This window comes from Trachypithecus francoisi, unplaced genomic scaffold, assembly GCF_009764315.1.
Source record: "Trachypithecus francoisi isolate TF-2019V2 unplaced genomic scaffold, Tfra_2.0 Lachesis_group7, whole genome shotgun sequence".
Lineage (NCBI taxonomy): Eukaryota > Metazoa > Chordata > Mammalia > Primates > Cercopithecidae > Trachypithecus > Trachypithecus francoisi.
Genome location: NW_022681472.1, coordinates 18218967 through 18244733, shown reverse-complemented (window position 1 = coordinate 18244733; position 25767 = coordinate 18218967). Strand labels below are relative to the sequence as shown.

At 38.6% G+C, this 25767-nt stretch overlaps 1 protein-coding gene and 1 pseudogene across 1 annotated transcript in view; both read right to left on the bottom strand.

Moving 5' to 3' along the window:
- NKAIN3 (sodium/potassium transporting ATPase interacting 3) overlaps positions 1-25767 on the bottom strand; it is a 390601-nt gene that overhangs the window by 79959 nt on the left and 284875 nt on the right. The gene's annotated exons all lie outside the window — the stretch shown is intronic.
- On the bottom strand, positions 18926-20673 carry LOC117079580 (annotated as a pseudogene).

Below are 25767 nucleotides of genomic sequence, written 5' to 3'. Positions count from 1 at the left end.
TTATCATAAAATCAAAAATTGAGATAATTTGTTGACAGTAGACCTGTCTTACAAGAAATTCTTTAGAGAGATGTAAGGTAATATAGGTTAGAGAAACTTGTATCTACAAAGAGAAAGAAAGAGCATTAGACAAGGAATAAGTGAAGATAAAATAAAAATTTTACTTATTCTTAGTTGATCTAATACACAATAGCTTGTTCATAATAACAATGTATTTGACTATATATGTTTACAAATGCTTCTGTATGAGTATAATGAATAAGTAGTGATACAAGGGATGGGAAGATAAACTAAGACTATTTTATTGTTATGAGGCACTCACCCTACCTGGGAAGTGGTAATGTGTTATTTGAAAGTGGATATGAAAGTGTTGTGAATGTATATTACAAAGTTTAGGGCAACCACTAAAAAATGAAGTTATAAAAGTATAATTGATATGATAAGAAAGGAGAATAAACTTATATAAAATGCCCAATTAAAACCACAAAAGGCAGAAAAGGGTGGAAGACACTATTGTACTTGGAGACTTCAATGTCCCTGTTCAGAAATGGACAGACCCAGCAGGCAGAAAATCAGTAAGAACGTAGTTGAACTCAATACAACCATCAACAGATGGATATAATTGACGTGTATTGACTATTTCATCCAGCAACAGTAGAATATACATTCTTCTCAAGCTCACATGGAACATTCAGCAGGAAAGACCAAATTCTGGGCCATAAAACACACCTTAACACAATTTAAAGCATAAAAATCATACAATGTCTGCTCTCAGACCACAGTGGGATTAAACTAGAAATAAATCACAGAAAGATAGCTGGAAAATCTCCAAATACTTATAGATTAAGCAATATCCTTCTAAATAACATGAATCAAAGAAGAAGCCTCAAAGGAAATTTAAAAAAATATTTTGAACTAAATGAAAATAAAAATAAAACAACAAAATTTGTGATATGCAGAGAAAGCACTGCTTAAAGAGAAATTTATCGCATTGAATACAAACATTACATAAAAGTAACATATAAAAGAAATAATCTAAGCTTCTACTTTAGGAAACTAGAAAAAGAAGAGCAATTTAAATCCAAAGTAAGTAGAAGAAAAGAAACAATAAAAATTAGAGCAAAAATCAATGAAATTGGAAACAAAATCAGTAGAGAAAATCAACAAATCATAAGTTTAATAGAAAGCTATTGAATATAAATAAAAAAAATCAATAACATTGATACAACTGTAGCCAGAGGGAGAAAACACAAATTACTAATATCAAAACTGAAAGAGGGGCTATCACTACACATCCATGGGCATCAAAAAGACAATAAAATAATATTGTAAACAAATTAGATAACCTAAATAAAACAGATCAATTCCTTGAAAGACATGTCTGCCAAAATTTACACAAGAAGAAATAGATAATTTAAACAGGGTTATATCTATTAAAGAAATGGAATCTATAATTAATCTTCCCAAACAGAAAGCAGCAAGCTCAGATGGGTTCACTGGTGAATTCTACTAAATATTTAAGGAAGAAATGATATAAATTCTTTAGTGCTGATGCAGGGTCTCATGCCTATAATCCCAGCACTTTGGGAGGCCGAGGTAGGCAGATCATTTGAGGTCGAAGGTTTGAGACCAGCCTGACCAACATGGAGAAACCCCATCTCTACTAAAAATACAAAACTAGCTTCGCGTGGTGGTGCATGTCTGTAATCCCAGCTACTCAGGAGGCTGAGGCAGCAGAATATCTTGAACCCGGGAGGCAGAAGTTGTGGTGAGCCGAGATTGTGCCATTGCACTCCATCCTGGGCAACAAGAGTGAAACTCCATCTCAAACTAAACTAAACTAAAATAAAAAAATTCTCTAAAATCTCTTCCAGAAAATAGAAGCAGAGGGTATGCTATTTAACTTGTTTTAGGAGGCCAGCATTATCCTAATACCAAAGCCAGACAAAGACATTATAAAAGAAGAAAACTGCAGGCCACAGACACAAAAATCTTCAACAAAATATTAGTAAATTGAATTCAACAATGTATAAAAAGAGTTATGCATCATGACTAAGTGAGATTTATCCTAGTTATGCAAGGCTAGTTTACTATTCTAACATGAACTAATGTAATTCATCACATCAGCACGCTAAAGAAGAAAAATCACAGGATCATAGGTACACAGAAAGCATTTGACAAAATCCAATACCCATTTATAATTACAAATTTTCAGCAAACTAGAAATGAGAAGAAACTAGGAATTGAGTACAAATATTAGAAAAAAGAAAGATCTAAAATTAATCATCTAAGTTCCAACTTTAGGAAACTAGAAAAAGAAGGGGAATTTAAATCCAATGTAAGTAGAAGAAAAGAAATAATAAAAATTAGAGCAAAAATCAATGAACTTGGAAACAAAATCAACTTGGTAAAAAACATCTACAAAAAACCTACAGTTAACATCATATTTGATGACAGCCTACAAGTTTTTCTGCTAAGATCAAGAACAAGGCAAGGATATTCCTCTTACTACTTCTATTCAACATTGTACTTAAATTCTTAGCTAATGTGATATGACAACAAAAGTAAATAAGAGGTATTAGGAACAGAGAAATAAAACTGTCTTTGTTCACAGATGACATGATCATCTATGTAGAAAATCTGCAAAAAATAAACATAAAACCCCTGGAACTAATAAACAATGAGTCCAAGCTTGCAGGATAAGAAGTTAACATACAAAAGTCTATCACTTTGCTATATACTAGAAAAGTATAACTGACATTTGCAATTAAAAAAAAATACCATTTACATTAGAACCCCATAAAATGAAATACTTAAGTATAAATCTAACAAAATATGCACAAGATATTTATGAGGAAAATTACAAAGCTCTGATGAAAGAACTCAAAAGACTAAATAATAGAAGACACACCTCCTGTTTGTGAATAGGGAGACTCAATATCATTACCACGTCAGTCTTTCCCAACTTAATCTATAGATTCAACAAAATTCCAATAAAAATCCCAGAAAGTTATCTTGTGGATGCCAACCAACCAAGCCTAAAGTTTATGTGGAGAGGAAGAAGTCCTAGAATAGCCAGCACTATATGAAGAAGAAAAAAGTTGGCAGACTGTCACTACCAAACTTCAAGACTTAGTATAAAGCTTTAGTAATAAAGCAATACAGTAATAGAGAGAGTGGTATTGGCACAAAAATAGACAAATAGTTCAATGGAACAGAAGAGAGAGCCCAGAAAGAGTCCCACACAAATATAGTTAACAGATCTTTGACAAAGGAGCAAAGGTAACAATGGAGCAAAGATAGTCTTCAACAAATGATCCTGGAAAAATAGGACATCCATATGCAAAAAAATGAATACACTCCTTAAAATTAATTCAAAATGCATTATAGACTTAAATGTAAAACACAAAACTATAAAATTCCTTGAATACGTAAAAAAAAAAAAAAAAAAAAAAAAAAACTAGGTGATCTTGGGTATGGCAATATCTTTTTAAATATAACACCAAGCCGGGCATGGTGGCTTATGCCTGTAATCCCAGCGCTCTGGGAGACCGAGGTGGACAGATCACTTAAGGCAAAGAATTGGAGACCAGCCTGGCCAATATGGTGAAACCCCATCTCTAATAAAAATACAAAAATTAGCCAGACGTGGTGGTGGATGCCTGTAATCCTAGCTACTAGGGAGATTGAGGCAGGAGAATCACTGAACCCGGGAGGCGGAGGTTGCATTGAGCAGAGATTGCATCATTGTCCTCCAGCCTGGGTGACAGAGCGAGCCTCCATCTCAAAAAAACTAAAAAATTAAATAATAAATATATAAATACAACACCAAAAACATGTCCCATGAAAGAAATAATTTATAAGCTGAACTTAATTAAAATTAAAATGTTCTGGGCCGGGCGCGGTGGCTCAAGCCTGTAATCCCAGCACTTTGGGAGGCCGAGACAGGTGGATCACGAGGTCAGGATATCGAGACCATCCTGGCTAACCCAGTGAAACCCCGTCTCTACTAAAAACTACAAAAAACTAGCCGGGCGAGGTGGCGGGCTCCTGTAGTCCCAACTCGGGAGGCTGAGGCAGGAGAATGGCGTCAACCCGGGAGGCGGAGCTTGCAGTGAGCTGAGATCCGGCCACTGCACTCCAGCCCGGGCGACAGAGCGAGACTCCGTCTCAAAAAAATAAAAATAAAAAAATAAAAAATAAAAAATAAAAAAATAAATAAATAAAATGTTCTGCTCTGAGACAGTTTCAAGAGAAGAAGACAAGCCACACTTTGGGAGAAAACATTTGCAAAAGAAGTGTCTGATAAAGGACTGTTATCCTAAATATACAAATAATTCTTAAAACTCAGCTGTAAGAAAATGAATAACTCTATTAAAAATGGCCCAAAGACCTGAATAGACAGCTCACCAAACAAGATATACAGAGGTAAGTAGGCAGATACAAGATGATCAGTATCATATGTCACTAAGGAACTGCAAATTAAAACAATGATGGGATACCACTACACACCTATTAGAATGACCAAATTCCAAAAACACTGACAACAACAAATTCTGGTGAGGATGTGTTGAGGATTCTGAGTTCAACAGAAACTTTAATTTATTCCTGGTGGGAATACAAAATGGTCCAGACCCTTCAGAAGACTGTTTGGCAGTTTCTTAGAAAACTAGACATATTCTTACCATATGATCCAGCAATCACACGGTTTGGTATTCACGCAAAAGAGTTTAAAACATGTTTGCACAAAAATCTGAACAAGGATGTTTATAGCAACTTTATAATTGTTAAAATTTGGAAGCATCCAAAATGTCATTCATCAGGTGAATGGATAAACTGTGGTATATCTAGACAATGAAATATTCAGTCTAAAAAGAAACTAGCTATCAAGACTATTCCTGAGTTCTCTATTCTATGCTATTGAGCTATTTGCTATTTGTCTATTCTTTTTCCAATACCACACACCTTTTATCACTGTAGTTTTATGTCACATCTTGGAGTTGAGTAGTGAAAAGACACGGAGGAAACTTAAATGCACGTTACTAAGCGAAAGAAGCCAGTCTAAAAAGGCTACATATTGATTTCAGCTACATAACATTCTGGAAAAGGCAAAAATATGAATATAGTAAAAGAACCAGTGATTGTCAGGGACTAGGGGGAAGAACAGATGAATAGGTGGAAGACAGGGGATTTTTAGGGCAATGAAACTGTTCTGTATGATACTATAATGATGGATGGACATCATTATACATTAGTCCAAATCCATAGAATGTACAACGCCTAGAGTGAACCCTAACGTAAAATACCAAGAGTGAACCCTGATGTAAAATGATGGGCTTTTGGTAATGATGACGTTCAATGTATTACACTTGTAATAAATGTACCACTCTGATGCAGAATTTTTATTAATTAAAAATTTTATTTTTTTAGAGCAGTTTTAGGGTCACAGCAAAATTGAGCAGAAAGTACAGAAATTTCCATAAACCCCTTGGTATGGGATATTGATAGTGGGGAAAGCTGTGCATATGTGGAGGGTAGGTCTATGGCATGTAAATTAAATATACAGAAATGATTTTCTATGTGCTCTTTAATCAAATTTAAAATTAACCATGTAGTTCCAGCACCTGTACCCTTGGCCATGCCCACCCTCCTCCAGTATTCAGTAAATTTTGGACTCTGCTAGTTGACAAGTAGGATAAAGTTGTGTGGAGCAGGAATCTTCAATCTGGAGTCCCCATAGGGAAGATGTCTAAACCATCTATGTCCTGTGTTGTCTTTGTCATTAAACAGAGGAATCTGGAGGGGGAGGTAAGTGTGCACAAAGCCGTAAGTAAATCTTTTAAAATTCCATTTTTTAAGGGAAATAGATCAATCTACTTAAAGTGTGTAGTTTTGAAGAAATCTTCTCAATTTAACTATGGTCCTCTATCACTTCTCATCCCACACTTCGTTGTAAAAAAAATGTAATCCCCTTCACTTCATGCTAAGTTTTGGGCCCAGACCTGGCAGGAGGATGGGATGCTAGGTTTTAAATGAAATATTTTTGTTGTGTAGGTAACTGTGGCACATTCGAGAAAGAATCTGTCTTCTGTTAAGTCATCTGATTGGAGGCATTGGATGATATCAAACACCTGTGTGAATTCAGTGCCCTGGCTTCACTGAGAGGTGGGTTTGGCATGGTGGTAATGTGTCCAGACAGCTTGGAGTCCTATCCCAGTGTTACCGCTTATTACATGTGTTTCCTTGGCCAGGATTTTCCCTCTCTCTGCCTCTTTTTTTCCACCTCTACAAAGTAAGATCAATAATAATAATAACACCCAACTCATACATGAAATTTATGTTTATATTAAATGAATCATAAATAAATTGGTTAATGTCTGGCATGTGGTATTACACACTCATCTTAATGTAGGGACTGGCAATCTCTGACTTGGAGGAGGCTGTAAAATTTAAGCAGCTTCTGCCACCTCTTCGTTGCTTCTTAATAAGATGATCTCAGAAGATGGACCCAAGGCTAAGGGCAGCCTAACATGGAGGACTTGGAATGGAGGCACTAAAGGTGTGAATGCAGACACGCACAAGACTATGGCCAGTTGAGGGGATGGGAGTCAGGTTCTGAGTCCTTGGCTGCAACTCTCTTCAGACACTGCAATACATTCTCTATGTATGAGATTGCAATCCTCTGGGGGATGGATTTGATCTGAAACTAAAATGTACTGCCATGAAAGGCTGCTGACCTTCCTGGGGAACAGTCCCTCTGTTAGGTGGGAGCATGGGCCTAAGCAGACAGGACGGGGCTATTCACAGGGGCAACCAAGCTCCCTCATTTGGACACACCCATAGACAGCTGTGCTCCTTGATGCCTCCTATTCAACAAAAATACAACAGCATAATGCAACAACAAAAACACAGCAATATAACACAGCAGCAACAAAAACATAACAGCAGAACACAACAACAGTGTATCTCTCTCTTAGGGAGTAGAGGTATTTACCGAGGGTCAGAGTTGTTGAGGTGCTTCAGTGATTAATGTGTTTGCCAGTGGTCACCAGCAGGACTCTTCTGTCATAGCAGCAAAATTACATACTTATGTTTTGCTTTCTCTGAGGGGACATAGTAATTGATAAGAAAAGGATTATTTGATTCAGTGGAGTATGGTCTTCATTGGGATTTTGTAAAAGGTTGAATTCTTCTTCAGAAAAATAATTTAGAATTGTCAAAGCAATATATTCTATTCAAACATCTAATCTACATATTTCCCTACTAAAAAATCCTCTTAGTATTCTAAAACTTCTGAAGAAAATGAGAAGATTGAAACAAAACAAATTATTGTACATATTTTATTATTGGCTGAAATGCAAAGTCCCATATTTGAGCTTTTTGTGTCTTTTTTTTTTTTTTTGAGATGGAATTTCACTCTTGTTGCCCAGGCTGGAGTGCAATGGTACAATCTCTGCTCGCCACAGCCTCTCGGGTTCAAGTGATTCTCCTGCCTCAGCCTCCTGAGTAGCTGGGATTACAGGCATGTGCCACCATGCCCGGCTAATTTTGTGTTTTTAGTAGAGACAAGGTTTCTTCATGTTGGTCAGGCTGGTCTCGAACTCCTAACTTCACGTGATCTGCCTGCCTCCGCCTCCCAAAGCACTGGGATTACAGGTGTAAGCCACTGCGCCTGGTCTGATCTCTTTGTATCTTTCTCTTTGTTGATACTATCATTTCATATGAAAATAAGTCATCCATTTATTCATTAGGAAAATGAAGGAAACTGTGCTGTGAATATAAAAATATCAGATTTGGGTAAGACTGCATAACTTACAATTTTAGCATTACAAATTTCAACCAGGAAATGAGGTGCTTGGCTGGCTCCAGGTCAAGATCCTATGTGTGACCTTTCATGCCAAACCATAGGAGGTTTCAAAGTCATTATTTGGCAGGCTAACGGGGGAAGCTGTCCTCCCCACATCAGCTAGTGCACTACCGTCCCTGAAGGGAAGTGCAGTCAAGGCCTCAGATCCTGACCCCCACTCCCCTCAACTCTACAGCTGATCCTGTTTTGTGTATCTGCATTTCTACCTTAAGTGCCTCCATTCCGAGGCCTTCTAATTGGGTTGCCCCTAGCTTTGGGTGCATCTGCTGAGACCACCTTATTGGAGGAGCCTTGAAGACAATTTTCTTAACTTTGGATGGGTATTTTGTATTTTTTTCACTACTAGTCCTTTCCACTTCCTCTCTGGGTCCATAAGATAGGAGGAGCCTTTGGTTCAGGTCTCACTTTGGCAGTGAGACCATCCTGGCCATGTGCAACACCGTGGGAGCTGGCACCTTCATCTTCGCCTGCACTACAAAAAGGAATAAAGGATTGCTGGTTACTTTCAGTTTGGTACTTCCTAATTGACCCTTTTGATGCAGGGGAGCTTGGCTTTCACTCTTTCTCTCTCTCCCTCACCTTTTTTTTTTTTTTGAGAGTTAAAAACCCCAAACTTTTATTGAAGAATTTTTCTTTATTTCTTCTAAACAAACAAACAAACACGGGACACATGTGCAGAATGTGCAGGTTTGTTACATAGGTATACGTGTGTCATGATGGTTTGCTGCACCTATTGACCCATCCTCTAAGTTCCCTCCCCTCATCCCCCACCCCCCAAAAGGCCCTGTTGTGTTGTTACCCTCTCTGTGTCCATGAGTTCTCAATGTTCAACTCACACTTAGGAGTGAGAACATGGGGTGTTCGGTTTTCTGTTCCTGAGTTAGTTTGCTGAGGCTGACGACTTCCAGCTCTATCTATGCCCCTGCAAAGGACATGATCTCATTCGTTTTTATGGCTGCACAGCATCCTATGGTGTATATTTACCACATTTACTTTATCCAGTCTATCATCGATGGGCATTTGGTTTGCTTCCATATCTTTGCTATTGTAAATAGTGCTGCAGTAAACATACGTGTGCATGTGTCTTTATAGTAGAATGACTTCTACTACTTTGGGTGTATACCCAGTATTGGGATTGCTGGGTCAAATGGTATTTCTGATTCTAGATCATTGAGGAATCACCACACTGTCTTCTACAATGGTTGAACTAATTTACCTTCCCACCAAGAGGGTAAAAGCGTTCCTATTCCTCCACACCCTCACTGGCATCTATTGTTTCCTGACTTTTTGATAATAGCCATTCTGCCTGGTGTGAGTTGGTGTCTCACTGTGGTTTTGATTTGCATTTTTCTGATGATCAGTGATGTTGAGCTTTTTTTTAATGTGGTTTTTGGCTGCATAAATGTCTTCTTTTGAGAAGTGTCTGTTCATATCTTTTGCCCACTTTTTGATGGGGTTGTTTATTTTTTTTTCTTGTAAATATGTTTACGTTCCTTGTAAATTCTGGATATTGGACCCTTGTCAGATGGGTAGATTGCAAACATTTTCTACCATTCTGTGGCTTGCCTGTTCACTCTAATGCTAGTTTCTTTTGCTGTACATTAGCTCTTTAGTTTAATTAGATCACATTTGTCAATTTTGGCTTTTGTTGCAATTGCTTTTGGTGTTTTTGTCATGAAATCTTTTCCCATTCCTATGTCCTGAATGGTATTGCCTGGACTTTCTTCTAGGGTTTTTATGGTTTTGAGCTTTACATTTAAGTCTTTAAACCATCTTGAGATACTTTTTGCCTAAGATGTAAGGGAGGGGTCCAGTTTCAGTTTTCTACATATGGCTAGTTTTTTTTCCAAGCAGCATTTACTGAATAGGAGGAGATCCTTTCCCCATTGCTTGTTTTTGTCAAGTCTGTCAAAGATCAGATGGTTGTAGATTTGCATTGTTATTTCTGAGATCTCTGTTCTCCATTGGCCTATATGTCTGTTTTGGTACCAGTACTATGATGCTTTGGTTTCTGTAACCTGGTAGTATAGTTCAAAGTCAGGTAGAATGATGCTTCCAGCTTTGTTCTTTTTGCTGAGGATTATCTTGACTATATGAGGTGTTTGATTCCATATTAAATTTAAAATAGGTTTTTTTTCTAATTCTGTGACGAATGTCAATGGTTGTTTGATGGGAATAGCATTGAATCTATAGATTACTTTGGGCAATATGGCCATTTTCATGATATTGATTTCTCCTATCCATGAGGATGGAATGTTTTTTCATTTGTTTCCTCTCTTATTTCCTTGAGCAGTGGTTTATAGTTCTCCTTGAGGAGGTCCTTCACATCCCTTGTTAGCTGTAGTCCTAGGTATTTTATTCTCTTTGTAGCCATTGTGAATGGGAGTTCACTCATGATTTGGCTCTCTGTTTGCCTATTATTCATGTATAGGAATGCTTGTGATTTTTGCACATTGGTTTTGTATCCTGAGACTTTGTTGAAGTTGCTTATCAGTTCAAGGAGTTTTTAGGCTGAGATGATGGGGTTTTCTAAATATAAAATCATGTTGTCTGCAAACAGAGACAACCTGACTTCCTCTCTTCCTATTTGATTATGCTTTATTTCTTTCTCTTGCCTGATTGCCCTGGCCAGAACTTCCAATACTATGTTGAATAGGAGTGGTGAGAGAGGGCATTCTTGTCTTGTGCTGGTTTTCAAAGGGAATGCTTCCAGCTTTTGCCCATTCAATACGATATTGTCTGTGCGTTTGTTATAAATAGCTCTAATTATTTTGAGATATATTCTATCAGTACCTAGTTTATTCAGAGTTTTTACCATGAAGTGATGTTGAATTTTATCAAAGGCCTTTTCTGCATCTATTGAGATAATCATGTGGTTTTTGTCTTTGGTTCTGTTTGTGTGATGGATTATGTTTATTGATTTGCATATGTTCTACCAACCTTGCATCCCAGAGATGAAGCCAACTTGATGGTGTTGGATACATTTTTAAATGTGCTGATGGATTCAGTTTGCCAGTATTTTATTGAGGATTTTTGCATTGATGTTCATCAGGGATATTTGCCTGAAGTTTTCCTTTTTTGATGTGTCTCTTCCCTGTTTTGGTATCAGGATGATGCTGGCTTCATAAAGTGATTTAGGGGGGAGTCCCTCCTTCTCAATTGTTTAGAATAGTTTCAGAAGGAACAGTACCGGCTCCTTTTTATATTTCTGGTAGAATTCAGCTGTGAATCCTTCTGGTCCTGGGATTTTTTTGGTTGGTAGGCTATTAATTACTGCTTCAATTTCAGAGCTTGTTATTGGTCTATTCAGGGATTCAACTTCTTCCTGGTTTAGTCTTGGTAGGGTGTATGCATCCAGGAATTTATCATTTCTTCCAGGTTGTCTAGTTTATTTGCGTAGATGTGTTTATAATACTATCTGATGGTAGTTTGTATTTCTTTGGGGTCAGTGGTGAAATCCTATTTATCATTTTTTATTGTGTCTATTTGATTCTTCTCTCTCTTCTTTATTAGTCTAGCTAGTGGTTTATCTATTTTGTTAGATTTTTCAAAAAACAGCTCCTGGATTCGTTGATTTCTTGGAGGGTTTTTCGTGTCTCTACCTCCTTCAATTCTTCTCTGATCTTAGTTATTTGTTGTCTTCTGCTAGCTTTTGGTTTTGTTTGCTCTTGCCTCGCTAGCTCTTTTAGTTGTGATGTCTGGGTGTCAATTTGAGATATTTCTACCTTTCTGATATGGGCATTTAGTGCTATAAATTTCCCTGTTAACACTGCTTTCCTGTAACCCAGAGCTTCCGGTATATTGTCTCTTTGTTCTCGTTCATTTCAAAGAACTTCTTGATTTCTGCCTTAATTTCATTATTTACCCAGGAGTCATCCAGGAGCAGGTTGTTCTGTTTCCATGTAATTGTGTGGTTTTGAGTAAGTTTCTTATTCCTGAGTTCTAATTTGATTACACTGTGGTCTGAGATCCTGTTATGATTTCAGTTTCTTTACATTTCATGAGGAGTGTTTTACTTCCAATTATATGGTCAATTTTAGAATAAGTGCCATGTGGCACTGAGAAGAATGTATATTCTGTTGTTTTGGGGTACAGCGTTCTGCAGACATCTCCTAGATCCATTTGATCCAGAGCTGAGTTCAAGTCCCGAATGTCTTTGTTAATTTTCTGTGTCTTTGAACTGTCTAATACTGACAGTGGGGTGTCAAAATCTCCCAATATTATAGTGTGGGAGTCTAAGTCTCTTTGTAGGCCCCTAATAACTTGTTTTGTGAATCTGGGTGCTTCTTTATTGGGTGTGTGTATATTTAGAATAGTTATTAGCTCTTCTTGTTGAATTATTCCCTTTACCATTATGTAATGCCCTTACTTGTCTTTTTTGGTCTTTGTTAATTTAAAGTCTGTTTTGTCAGAGACTATGATTGCAATTCCCGCTTTTTTGCTTTCCATTTGCTTAGCAAATTTTCCTCCATCTCTTTATTTTGCGCCTATGTGTGTCTGCACACAGGATGGGTCTCCTGAATACAACACACCAATTGGTCTTAACTCCTTATCCAATTTGCCAGTCTGTGTCTTTTACATTTAAGGTTAGTATTGTTATGTGTGCATTTGATCCTGTCATCATGATGCTATTTAGTTATTTTGTACATGAGTTGATGCAGTTTCTTCATAGTGTCATTGATCTTCACATTTTGGTGTGTTTTTGCAGTGGCTGATACCAGTTTTTCCTTTCCATATTTAGTGCTTTCAGGAGCTCTTGCAGAGCAGGCCTGGTGGTAATGAAATCTCTCAGCATTTGCTTGTCTGTAAAGGATTTTATTTCTCCTTTGCTTCTGAAGCTTAATTTGGCTGGATATGAAATTCTGACTTGAAAATTCTTTTCGCTTTCTCTTGACTGAGGGCATATGTGGACTTACTTACTCCCTATTCTCTGAGAAATAACCCTTCTGTTCACAATGCCATTTGGCAGAGTTGTCTCTTTCTTATTCATTTAAAAAACAAAATTACACAGTGGTAACACAATGCTTAAAAACTGCAGTGAGGTCTAGATTCTAATGCTTGGGCAGGAGGGGACCTGAACAGTGAGAGTCCAGTTGGATGCCCCTGCAGTTGGACTTTCAACTGTACTGCTGTGAGGAGACCTCAGCTGTTGTACATGAGCTTTACATATCCTAGATGTCACTGGCATCTCCTTATCTCTCAGAAGTTTAGAATACTTGGCTCAAAATGAATACTAGTCCTAAGTACTCCCCAATACTTCAGCAAATTCCTTGCACTAAAGTCACCACAGAATTCTTTGTCCTGAGTTTGCAGATACAAATATGCTCTAGTTATGCATTGCTTAATAACAGTGATACCTTCTGACAATGGCGTCATCAGGTGACTTTTGCCTTGTAGGCAACATGAAGTGTACTTACACAAAACTAGATGGTCACCAGCTATACACCTAGGCTATATAGCATAAGCTATTTCTTCTAGGCTACAAGCATGTACAGCAAGTTACTGTACTGAATACTGTAGGCAGATGGAGCACAATGGTAAGTATTTGTGTAACAAAACTTATCTAAACATAGAAAAGTGAAATACAGCAGTATAATATCATGGAACCACCATTGCATATGTGGTTTGTCATTAACCAAAATGTCCTTATACAATGCATGACTATGTTTCAAATTCCTATGTGGATTCCATTTATATTTTTTGAAAGTTAAGTATTATTAATTTCCCTTCTAAATTAATTTGCCTCCCTAAATAAAGCATGGCTGAAGTATTCTAGATTGGTTAGATCTCTGATTCCTCATCATTTCCCACAAGTAAACTGGTGAAAATGGCAATTTTACTGAAGATATGAAAAGTTAAGGGAGGGATTCCATAGGTATGTTTTGCCACCTTCAACTGTTTCATGGTCTGCTCCCTTCCCAAAGCCTAAATTCCTCTCCTGCCACATTCTCTCTTGGGCTGGGCCCCTAGAAGGGCATCCCACACCCTGACTTCAGCTGTTTGCAGCTCCCCCTGCAGTTATAAAATGAATAAGCCCTGGAGACGTAATGTATAGCATGTTGACTACAGTTAATATTGTCCATTTGAAATTTGCCAAGAGAGTAGATCTTAAGTGTTCTCATCACACACACACACTAATGGTAACTATGTGAGAGAATGGATTTTTTTTTTTTTTTTTGACAGAGTCTTGCTCTATTACCCAGGCTGGAGTGCAGTGGCATGATCTCGGCCCACTGTAACCTCTACCTCCTGAGTTCAAGCAATTCTCCTGCCTCAGCCTCCTGAGTAGCTAGGATTACAGGTGCACACCACCATGTCTGGCTCAATTTTTTTGTATTTTTAGTAGAGTTGGGATTTCACCATGTTGGCCAAGCTGGTCTCAAACTCTTGACCTCAGGTGATCCACCTGCTTTGGCCTCCCAAAGTGCTGGGGTTACAGTTCTGAGCCACTGCACCTGGCCTAGATGTGTTAATAGCTTGAGTGTGTCAGTCATTTCATAGTGTGTACATATATCAAAACATCACATTGTAACCTTGAATATATACAATTTTTGTTTGTCAATGTTATCTCAATAAGGTTGAAAAAGTCAGTCTGAATCCAGTTTTCCCAATACGATCTTTGTTGTGCTAAAGAAGAGAAATCTAAAACATTTTCCTTGAACTACTTTTCCAAAGCTAAACAGTAAGAGTAAATGGCTTCATTTAGTGATTTCCATTTTTTCTCGTCTCTAATGCACATCTATTTCTTTAAAAGTCCTTGTATTAGCCAGGGTTCTCCAGAGGGACAGACCCAATAGGATAAATGTATATACAAAAGAGAGTTTATTAGGGAGACTTGGCTCACACGATTATAAGGCAAAGTCCCACAATAGGTCATCTGCAAGCTGGTGAAGAAGAGAAGCCTGGAGTGGCTCAGTCCACATCCAAAAGCCTCAAAGAAAGGGGGCTGGGGCCGGGGCGGTGGCTCACACCTGTAATCCCGCACTTTGGGAGGCCGAGGCGGGTGGATCACGAGGTCAGGAGATCGAGACCATCCTGGCTAAGACGGTGAAACCCCGTCTCTATTAAAAATACAAAAAAATTAGCTGGGCATGGTGGCAGGTGCCTGCAATCCCAGCCACTTGGGAGGCTGAGGCAGGAGAATGGCGTGAACCTGGGAGGCGAGCTTGCAGTGACCGATATCACACCACTGTACTCCAGCCTGGGTGACAGAGAGAAACTCTGTCTGCAAAAAAAAAAAAAAAAAAAAAAAAAAAAAAAAGGGCTAACAGTGCCGAGGCAAGTCCTGGGAGCCCCATCTACCCCGGCAAGGGGCCACTGGTGCAAGTAGACCCAGACCCAGGAAGCTGCTTCTCTGCCTTTTTCTGCCTGCTTTGCTTTAGCCGCACTGAGAGCCGATTTGATGCAGTCCACTGAGTTGATTTCTCTGGTTAGATGTCATTAATTTTCCTTCTAACCTAATTTGCCTATTGGAAAAACATCTCCATAAAATAATTTTCTTTTCTCTTAATATTTCATCTTTCAAATCTTTTAAAGGAAACTAACACAAGAACAGAAAACCAAACACTGCATGTTCTCACTCATAAGTGGGAGTTGAACAATGAGAACACATGGACACAGGGAGGGGAACATCACACACCTGCGCATGTCAGGGAGGTGGGGGGAGGGGTAAGGGGAGGGAGAGCATTAGGACAAATACCTAATGCATGCCGGACTTAAAACCTAGATGATGGGCTGATAGGTGCAGGAAACCACCATGGCACATGCATACCTATATAACAAACCTGCACGTTCAGCACATCTATTCCAGAAGTTAAAGTAAAATTTATTTTAAAAAGTTACAATTGCCTTTTCTTTAGAATCACCATTTCTTTTCCACAGCATTCTTTGCTGAGGTCATTTCAGACGACATGCCGACAAAGGCACACCCCACTCTCTTATTGTTCGTATCAAGTCCGTTCCCATCAATAGAGGTCTACTGTTGGAAGAAAACTACAGGGGCAAGGAGAAAAGATCTAATCCTTCTTTTTTTTTTTTTTTTTTCCTTTTCTTCTGTCTCCGCTGTGAGCAGCAGAGAGAAAGGCCTGAATGCTAATTCAGAAGTCTTCATCCTGCTGTAGATCCATCACTTGCAGTCTATCGGCAGGTTGTCGAAATACTAGGCATGATGTTCTCATAAGGCAGGGCCTCCGATGACAGCCCTTCCAGTCAACACTCATGCCAGTATTTAGAAACTGAGCTTATCAGGGTTTATAAATGTTGAATACATGCAATTTTCTCTCACTAAGTTTTTCAGGATATGAGAATTGAGTAACAGTGTTCAAAAGTAAGCATTCACATGCATGATAATGCTGGCATGATCACAACAGGGTCCCAAAGCACAGGGCAGACTGTTCAGTACACTGGATGAATCAAAGTTACAGCACCACGGGTATCATCATTATTTTATGTCTGAAGCTGAACCAGGTCGAAGGTTAATCCAAGCAAAAATTCTCCTTTGTCTAAAACTTCTTGCTACTTCAAGTATAAATTGTTTTTGCCTGAATTATTCAGACAAATGCCTCCTTGGTCCATTTCCTTTTGCTAGCACAGTCCTAATTTATAACAGAAGCAAATACCAGGTCACAAGGAATAAAAAAATGGAAAAGAACTAAGAATAAAGAAGAAAACATGAAAAGAAAAAGAAATCCTCTATACCATCAGTATGATGAAATGATTTTTGCTTTCATTAAAGTTTAAAGTTCTTATGCCTCACCACAGAGGGTTATTTAAAGCTGTTGTAAAGCTCAAGTGTTCATAATTTGACTTTTTATTCTGGTGAGAACATCTGCTTCCTTTTCTAACAATCATACTTCTCTTTCTTTTCCTTTAAAGATGTTTTTCAAACTCCAAACACCCTGGTCTCTTAATGCATTCTAGTCAGATCCGGTACATTCTTTGCAGAATGACATGGGAATCTTGAACAAGGTTTCCTGTCAGTTTAATGATTCAGTTGTTGATTTGCTGATATGTTTTAAAGCCATTTATTCTTACACAGCTGCATGTACTACATTGCTCTGTGCATGTATTTGTGAATATATGTATAGATTTTCAGGGTAAATATACTCATACACATAAAACCAAGGGATTTATTTCATTTTGGAACACGGTTTGATCAAAGAGAAGCTTTTTATTCTTTGTTTTTAGACTGCTAGTGAAGGGTAGTTATGAAAATGTCATGTGCTGCTTTAAATATCTCGGTTAAATGCTAGGCTATTGTATTCATCATCATCAGCTAATGTTTCTGCTACTGGGCAGTGCATTTTAGTATGAAATTTATTGTGGAATCTCACTATTCCCATCCTCTGAGTTGACTGTGTAGTCACAGCCTTGCTGAGAAGAGAGCAGTCATGGATTAGTGGAGGCTTTTGATTCCTCTTGCATAAGTCTTTTGAGCTATGACAGATATTGGTCAATCAATTCTCAATTCTCTCCTCCTATCTTCTATTTTTTTTTGCTGGACTTTCTGGTGTGTCTTTTTTTGGTTTCATTCTTGGTACATGTATCAGTAAAAATAATAATTACAGTGAATATCATGTATTAATTATACACTGTGCTAAGGCACTATGTTGAGGACTTTATACATGATTTCATTCAATCCTTAAAACAGTCTTATGAAGAAGTTACTACCATTTTCAATTTGTAAAGAAGAAATTGAGACATGGGAAGATTAATGAAATTGCCTGATATGATGTAGAAGTGAAATGTCAGAATTGTAACCCAGGTGCATATGACTCTAAAGATCATGTTTTTAATCATTCGGGTGTTCTGTGTGCTTCTTGAACACAAAAAAATAGAGAGCCTATGGTTACTCTTTCTTTACTCTTTTCTTTTTTTTTCTGGAAACGAAACAAAACAAAACACTGTATTTATTTATTTATTTATTTATTTATTTTTAAGACGGAGTCTGTCTGTGTCACCCAGGTTGGAGTGCAGTGGTGCGATCTGGGCTTACTGCAGGCTCCACTTCCCGGGTTCACCCCATTCTCCTGCCTCAGCCTCACCGAGTAGCTGGGACTACAGGTGCCTGCCACCACGCCCGGCTAATTTTTTGTATTTATAGTAGAGATGGGGTTTCACCATGTTAGTCAGGGTGGTCTCGCTCTCCTAGCCTCGTGATGCACTGCCTCGGCCTTCCAAAATGCTGGGATTACAGGTATGAGCCACCACACCCGGCCAACACTTTAATTTTTAAGACAACTGCAAGCACCTCAAAAATGGATTATCGTTACAACACTTGTTAGCTTTTCACAATCTAGTTATTGCAAAGGCACATGAATAAATGTTAATGGACAAAGTAAAAAAATGAGGCACCTTAATGAATGTAAAATTTAAAATAAAAAGACATTCAACCACTGACTTCTAAGAGAGGCTAAATATACCTCTATATATTACATTCTAAAATTGCATTGCCTACTGTGGTTTGTGTCTTGGATTCTACAATTAATTTTAAGGAAATGCATAAACAAAACTGTGCAACTTGCAAAGGGAAAATCGTTTTCTCAACTTCATTTCATGGAAAGACAATAAAAAAGCTACTAAAATTTGTTGTAGCCACACATAAAGCTACCTATGGAATGAATGTGATCACTGTTACCTTTGAGCTGTGAGGAGTATTCTGCCCATCGCACTGCAAATGGTATATATCATACCTTGTGTTCTAGACAAGCATGATCATGCTTTTCCAAAAATATATGTATTTTTTAATTCCACACAATGAACACGTTTCTCTTTTCAGATTTAATCTATGTAGAGCTTAACTTACAGTGCCCAGAGGAGGCAATATGACATGGTACTAAGTCTTTACATTTTTAAAGTGAAATCGCTCTTTTTCTTTAAAAATACTTTTAAAAATATGTGAAAATACAAATGGGACTGCTAAATTATAATGCATATTTTAGAATGAGAAGCATATCTTTTCTTCCTTTAAAGTGCCATATAGAGAATGATATCTTACAACCCGGAGTCACTTTGTTTAAAATCAAATGTGAAAGGACTGTTATGGAATGAAAAGTTTGCACAACTCCTTGGAGCAGTTAAAGTCGGCTACATGCAACGTAGGCTACATAGCACTCAAGACTTGGTAGCTTTTTTGAAATTTGAGCCCCCTCCCATATTTAATGGAAAGTAACATTTACAGGGTGTGATTACATACACTATAATACAGGAATGATGTCCCTTTGCCAGAAGATAACATTTCACTTTTCCTTGCTATTTCTTGGTTCCAACTTGATAATTTTTTAAGATTGTAAATTATATAGTACTCAGCTAATTTTTTTTCACGGTTACAAACCCTGCCAAAACACAAAGGGGAAAGTATTTCTCATTAAAACACACACATACACACACATTTGAATGTCACACAACACAAGAAACAATGCTTACAGACGTGTTATTGTTTCCAGAAGAAAATGGTCAGTAAACTACTAAGGTGAAGACAAAAGACTACCCTTCCCCAGGATCACAGTGCACAAAAAGCAAACTGTCAAACAACAGCACTTCAAAGCAAAATAAAGGTCTGAGGATGAAGCCAGCTCACTTGCAATCCTGTTAAAGAATGAGAGTCACCGTTTAGGTCCAATGCGCTGGGAACATTTGCTAGCTCAGAATGCAATATGGGTAGAATTTGCTAAGAATTCAACCAAGGATGCTGAAGGCATTAGCCAGCTGAGACTCGTTTTTTCGGGAACCATCTCTAACGTCGGGATCAGGAAATCTGTAAACTGTGCAGTGTCTTCATGGAGCCAGCCATACTTCTCCACAAGTACATCAAAAGGGCATCAGGGCTTCGGCTTGGTCATGTCGCAGTTCTCCTTTTCTGGTGAAAAACTCCTTGAAACATTTCCCCAACATAGCGTATTTTCGAGGGACTTTCCCCAGCAGTTCAATGATCAATGCTATGTGATCTTCGTCTCTGGAATAGTCTTCCCCAGAATGTGGTTCAAACAAATAATCGCCCGTTGCCAGCTCAAATGCCATACATGCCGTGCTCTAGACGTCCGCAGGGGTGCTGTATCCCGTTCCTATTAAAACCTCTATGGAAGGGTACTGACGCATCTGGATGTTTTCCGTGAAGTGTTTATGCACCCAACAAGCATTTCCCAGGTCAGCAATTTCTACTCTAATTTTATCAGCATTCCGTGGATCCAGGGGGTTCACCAACAAGTCAGCCTTCCGGGCTTTTGGCAAATCCCCGGTACTGGAGGCTGAAACCGTCCTGCTTTTGTCATGGGACGGACTGCTTTCCCTTTGCTCAGTAAGTGGTGATCCCTCAGAAGCACAGAGCCGCAGGCCACAGGTTCCAAGGCTCCAGAGAACAACGAGGTGGAAAACTCTGGAAACTGTGACTCGGGAATTTGGCAATTCACTGTTGAATTGTTCATAGGAGCTGCTATATGTGTAATCACTTTCTGCATTTGGCTCATCAAGATTATATTCCTCAGGATTTGGGCAGTCTCTTCATCGTCCAATTGCTGCTCCAGTAAGAATGGGCCATTTTCAAGATGGCCATTGGTTTTAGGTGATTCTATCCACCTCGGGTCTATATTCGCAAGTTGCTGATCTACATCATCTTCTTCTTTTTCAATGTTTTCTTTCTCAGCGTCTTCTTTCTCTTCCTGGTCCTCAGCTTCACTATTTCCCTTTGCGGTCTCTGCCTCGGCCGCCGCCTCTAATCCTGTTGTTTTTCGTTTCACCTCTGGGCAGTATTCGCCATCTGCCAGAGCGGCGGCGGCGGCGGCGGCGGCGGCGGCGCAGGCGCAGTTCTTACCTCCTCCCGGCCGTTTGAGCAAGTGGAAGCCACAGCCCGGCTGGTCTCCTCACCCGCATGCTTAGCCGCCTCCTTCTCAAAGCCCCTAGGCCCGCTTCCGCCGCGTTGGAATGAACTCCAGGATAGCGTTTCCCATTTAGGCCCAAAAGCGGAGGCCGAAAAGAGAGAAGCACCCAAAAAATCCGGAGCCTCAACAGAAAGCTCCTTTAGTTCCTCCTCCTTCCCTGCCACCAGCACCACCGCCACCGCCACCTTTGGCAGACCCCACACCACCAGAGCCAAAGGAGGAGATCCTGGATCAGATGATGAGGAGCAAGAGGACCCTGCGGACTACTGCAAAGGTGGCTATCATCCAGTGAAAATTGCAGGCCTCGTCAATGGCCGGTATCATGTTATTAGAAAGCTTGGTCGGGGGCACTTCTCTATGGTCTGGCTGTGTTGGGATATGTAGGGGAAAAGATTTGTTGCAATGAAAGTTGTCAAAAGTGCTCAGCATTATACAGACACAGCCTAGGATGAAATAAAATTGCTCAAATGTGTTCAGGAAAGTGATCCCAGTGACCCAAACAAACACATGGTGATCCAGCTCATTGACGGCTTCAAGATTTCAGGCGTGAATGGGATACACGTCTGCATGGTCTTTGAAGTGCTTGGCCACCATCTCCTCAAGTGGATCATCAAGTCCAACTATCAAGGCCTCCCAGTTGTGTGAAGAGAATCATTCGACGGTTCCTTCAAGGGTTAGATTATTTACACAGTAAGACCAAGATTATTCATACTGACATAAAGCTGCAAAACATCTTGATGTGTATGGATGATGCATATGTGAGAAGAACGGCAGCTGAGACCATTGAGTGGCAGAAAGCAGGTCTTCCACCTCCTTCAGGGTTTGCAGTGAGTGTGGCTCTGCAGAAGAAACCTATGGGAAAAATATCTAAAACCAAAAAGAAAAAGCTGAAAAATAAACAGAAGAGGCAGGCTGAGTTACTGGCAAAACGCCTGCAGGAGATAGAAGAATTGGAGCAAGAAGCTGAAAGGAAAATAATAGAAGAAAACGTCACCTCAGCTGCACCTTCCAATGAGCAGGATGGCGAATACCCTTTTCTTAACTTGAGAGATATATGATACAGAGGATCAAAGCGTTTAGAGTCACCATAGTGTTTACACACATAAATATGCACATGCATACCCAGGCACATCCTTGCATGCACACGTGTGGTTACATACCAAAATATATATGCATATACATGCACACACATATATGCATACACACGCATACGCACACACAGACACTTAAAACACTTAAAACTGTGTCTTATCACTCCTGCATTATGGAAAAATAAACCATTTTTAAGCTCCTTTTAGAGTTTTTGTAAAAAACAAAAACTAATGCCGTTTTTCCTAATCGCAGCCCTCAAAACTACACTTATATTTTCTAACTTCTCTGTGGAATATTCTTATCTTTTTCACTCTCTGTGTTATTTCCTGAGTCTTCATTCTTTCCATTTCTTCAAGTCATTGACTTGTATCCTATCTCTCCTAAAAGCTGTAAATCATTAAATGTTATTTTCTCCAATTCCAAAGCAATTTTCAGTGAACTTTAAAAACTCTTGAATCTATTTTATTTAGAACTAAAATTTTTAAAAATGATTTTCAGCACTCTTCATGAAGGAAGGAAAACTCAGGTATTATAATAAATGTTAAATATTTCCTCTTTTTGTCCCTGAAAATGTTTTGAATTATTTTAAATTGCACTCTTTATTTTAGTTTTTAAATATATGATGCTCTTTCCAAGAAGCCAGTTTCTTTAGTCTTTTTAATTTTAAATATAAGTCCATTTTAATTTTCTCTTTGTTTTACTTACAAAGAATCATAATTTTCTATGTGATACTGTAAATGTCATTGTTATGATTCCATTCATTGATTCCATATTGTATTTTCTTTTAAAAAAATTACTATGTTCTTTATAGAAGTGACTGCTTTGCACACTGCTATCTATGTGAAGTAGTTCTTCTTCTGTTAAACTATGTTAACATGATGAATCGGATCTGCCATGTAAATGAGAAGCCAAATCATGTTTTTACTGCTTTAAAATACAGAGGGGCAGCTGTCTAGTTTTATTAATATTGTTTTTATAATTGAATTTCTGGTGGCAAATTCACTTTTTGGCAATCAGTCTCAATAGCCAAACTGAACCTCAGCTCAAACAGATTGTTGTAAATAAAATATGGTGAAAGTAGAAATTTAGTTAGGACAAGTACAGATTTATAATGCAAGAAAACAATTGGAGCCCTAAATGCACCATATGGGTATCAAGAGAGTCAATTTGTTTCACATGTGACACTAAAGAACAAACAAAGAAAGTGCCTATGTCAGCTCCTTCATACCCATCAAGATGAATCTGCCTTCTTTATGCACTCATTCATTTAAAGTTATTTTAGAATGTGAAGATTAGGCTGCTGATTCAAACCTGTTCATGGTTTAATTCTAAAATTATTCATACTACCAAACATTAATTAAAGCCAAACTACTAATAAAAATAGCACTCTAGTTTATTTGCAACAAATATGCTCATATCTTAATATAATCAGAAATTACAAAATAGCATTACAGTTATATTATTTGGAAAGAATGAATATGCCATTTCTTTTACAAGGTGATTACTAAGTTGACTCAATTCAAATAATGCAGTGAGTTCCCACAATATTCTGAAAATGATGCAGGCTGAAAAATTGAACTTCTTGTGGAATCATGACCAAAAAGAAATGTCCTGTTCAGTAATCTTACTGTTGGTTCAACTAGGCAGATGCACTTTTGGGTGGAGTAGAAGAGCAAATAATTTGAGTCAATTGTGAAGCAAGAAGGACTGGCATTCCAGCAGATGCATTGTGAAAATGGAACTTTGACAAAGTCAACAAGATATGCTGGGGTGTGGCCTGGCATGGCTCCCAGCAAGGCTACGGAGAGAGGTACATTCTACATTGTCAGGAGCAGAGTGCAAAGGATGAGCAAGGAAGAGACAGGGATATTAGCCTTGTTCCAGAAAAGGAGGGAAGATCAAGATGCAAGTGAGCAGAAACCCAAGGTACATACTCCAGAGAGCTTTGAGGAGAGTAGCTCAGAACAACATCTCAAGCATGTTTCTTTTCTTCGGAGGCAGCCCAGAAATGACCTAACAATTTTTGAAACCCCTGCAAAAGTTTGATGAAGTTGTTCTGCTACCAACTTTGTAGCCAGCTAGTCAAATGTATGTACAAAGTGGAGAACCAAATCCAGTTTCCACTCCGAGGACTTTTCTACAGTTTACTGTTAGTTACTTTGCATCTCTCAGATGGTTTGCTTCCTGGCCTTAGAATGGTGGGTGGAGGGGGTGGGGGAGGGCAGAGGGCAGCAGTTGCTGAAAATAAGGATGGAAATGAAGATTAATATGGAAAGGGACATCTGAAGGTAGAGGCTGGGAGAGCGTGAGGTAGCTGTTCTGATTTTTTCTCTGATGATGGTGTAAATTAAAGATACGGCTTCAAGTACCATCAGTTCTGCTAGCATGCTTGCTTTGAAACGTGAATTTGTCCCAATATGATTGATATATTAGGAAACAACCTGAACATAACAATTTGGGAAATATTAGGGAACAATTTTCCGTCAAATTTCAGACAACTTTTCTTCTACTTCATGGTAACTCATAGGCTGCATTCCTTCTGTTGCGAATTTCCACAAGTAAACTGCAGATCCTTTTCAAAGTAAAATGCCCCATTTATTGTAGTATATATGTACTTCTTAACCATCTAATATGTATAAATATGTTGTATCGTTTTAATAGATCTCTATTTTTAAATATGTTACCGATGAAGTATTTGAGTGTTGTTCCCTGACCCATTTTTCCCATAAGTCTTGTGGCTTTTACTGCATTATTTCTTAGGAACACATATGCCTCATTAAAGCAGAACTAATGGGACAATCAGTTTATCTGCTAATATGATTGGGATGGATTGCAAAGCGTTTGGAAAGGTATTTGTGATTGTGTTCTGGGATTCTGGTAGAAGAACCCTTCTGGTGTATCCTTGTTAATGGCATTAATACAGATTTCTCAAGAGTCACAAAATAAGGATACTTCCCCAGTGCTTTCATGAAGAAATTAATAGAAACCAATGTGCCTGAAGAGCAATACAGACACAGGATGTGACTGTGAAGGAGAGGGACATTGGGAGTGTGGGGACCTCCTTGATAATGGGTGCTCTTCTGGAGCTAACAGGTTTTCCCTACTTGATTTTTGCTGCTCCAAGGTGAACAATATACTTTGCAGTCTTGCCAGTTTTCAAGATCGGCAAATTCTGTGTATGTAGCAGGCAACTGAATAGCTGAGTTCTTCAGGAATTAAAATGCAGGGAGTTTGGAATTGACTTTCTGGCTTTGTAATTGGGAAGGTACTGGATCTGGCAGCATGAGGAAAGAAGAGGACCAGTAAATAAATCTGTTCTTGGCTCACCCATGCATCTCATTGAGGTTCTGATGGTCTGTGCTAATGGCCCACAGGAGGTTTGGCTTCCCCAAGGAAGTGACACCAACACTTTATGAGTTGTCGCTGAGAGTTTGATGGATAAAACCTTGTTCTCTCCAGTGATACACAATCCTCAGAGAGAGTTCCCTTACAAACCCCACCCCCCACGCTGCCCCACCTGGGGCCCTCACAGCCTTCCTGTGCTCTCTTAAAGGAGTTGCCCTCTGCAGTGCAATAAGTCACAAGACTGGTTCCTTAAGACTGGAGTTAATATTAAATTGGTAAATGCAAGACTTAACTCATACTAGACCTCTGACAACTGCTAAAATATTTTATTGTTGCATATCATTTTTATTGGAGAGGTGATTTTAAAAACTATGTTTTAAGTAGCCCAGAGCATTTTAGAGAAATGTCAAGAGAGAAAAAGGGGGACGAATGAAAGAGAGAGAAAGGGCTTTAGTTTCCCATCCCATGTTAAGGGAAACAGCTTCACTTTTATGTTTTATAATAGAGATTTGTTATGGGTTGAAGTGTGTTCCCCTCGAAATATTGAAGTCCGAACCTCTGGTGCTTATGAAAGAGGGTCTTTGTAGA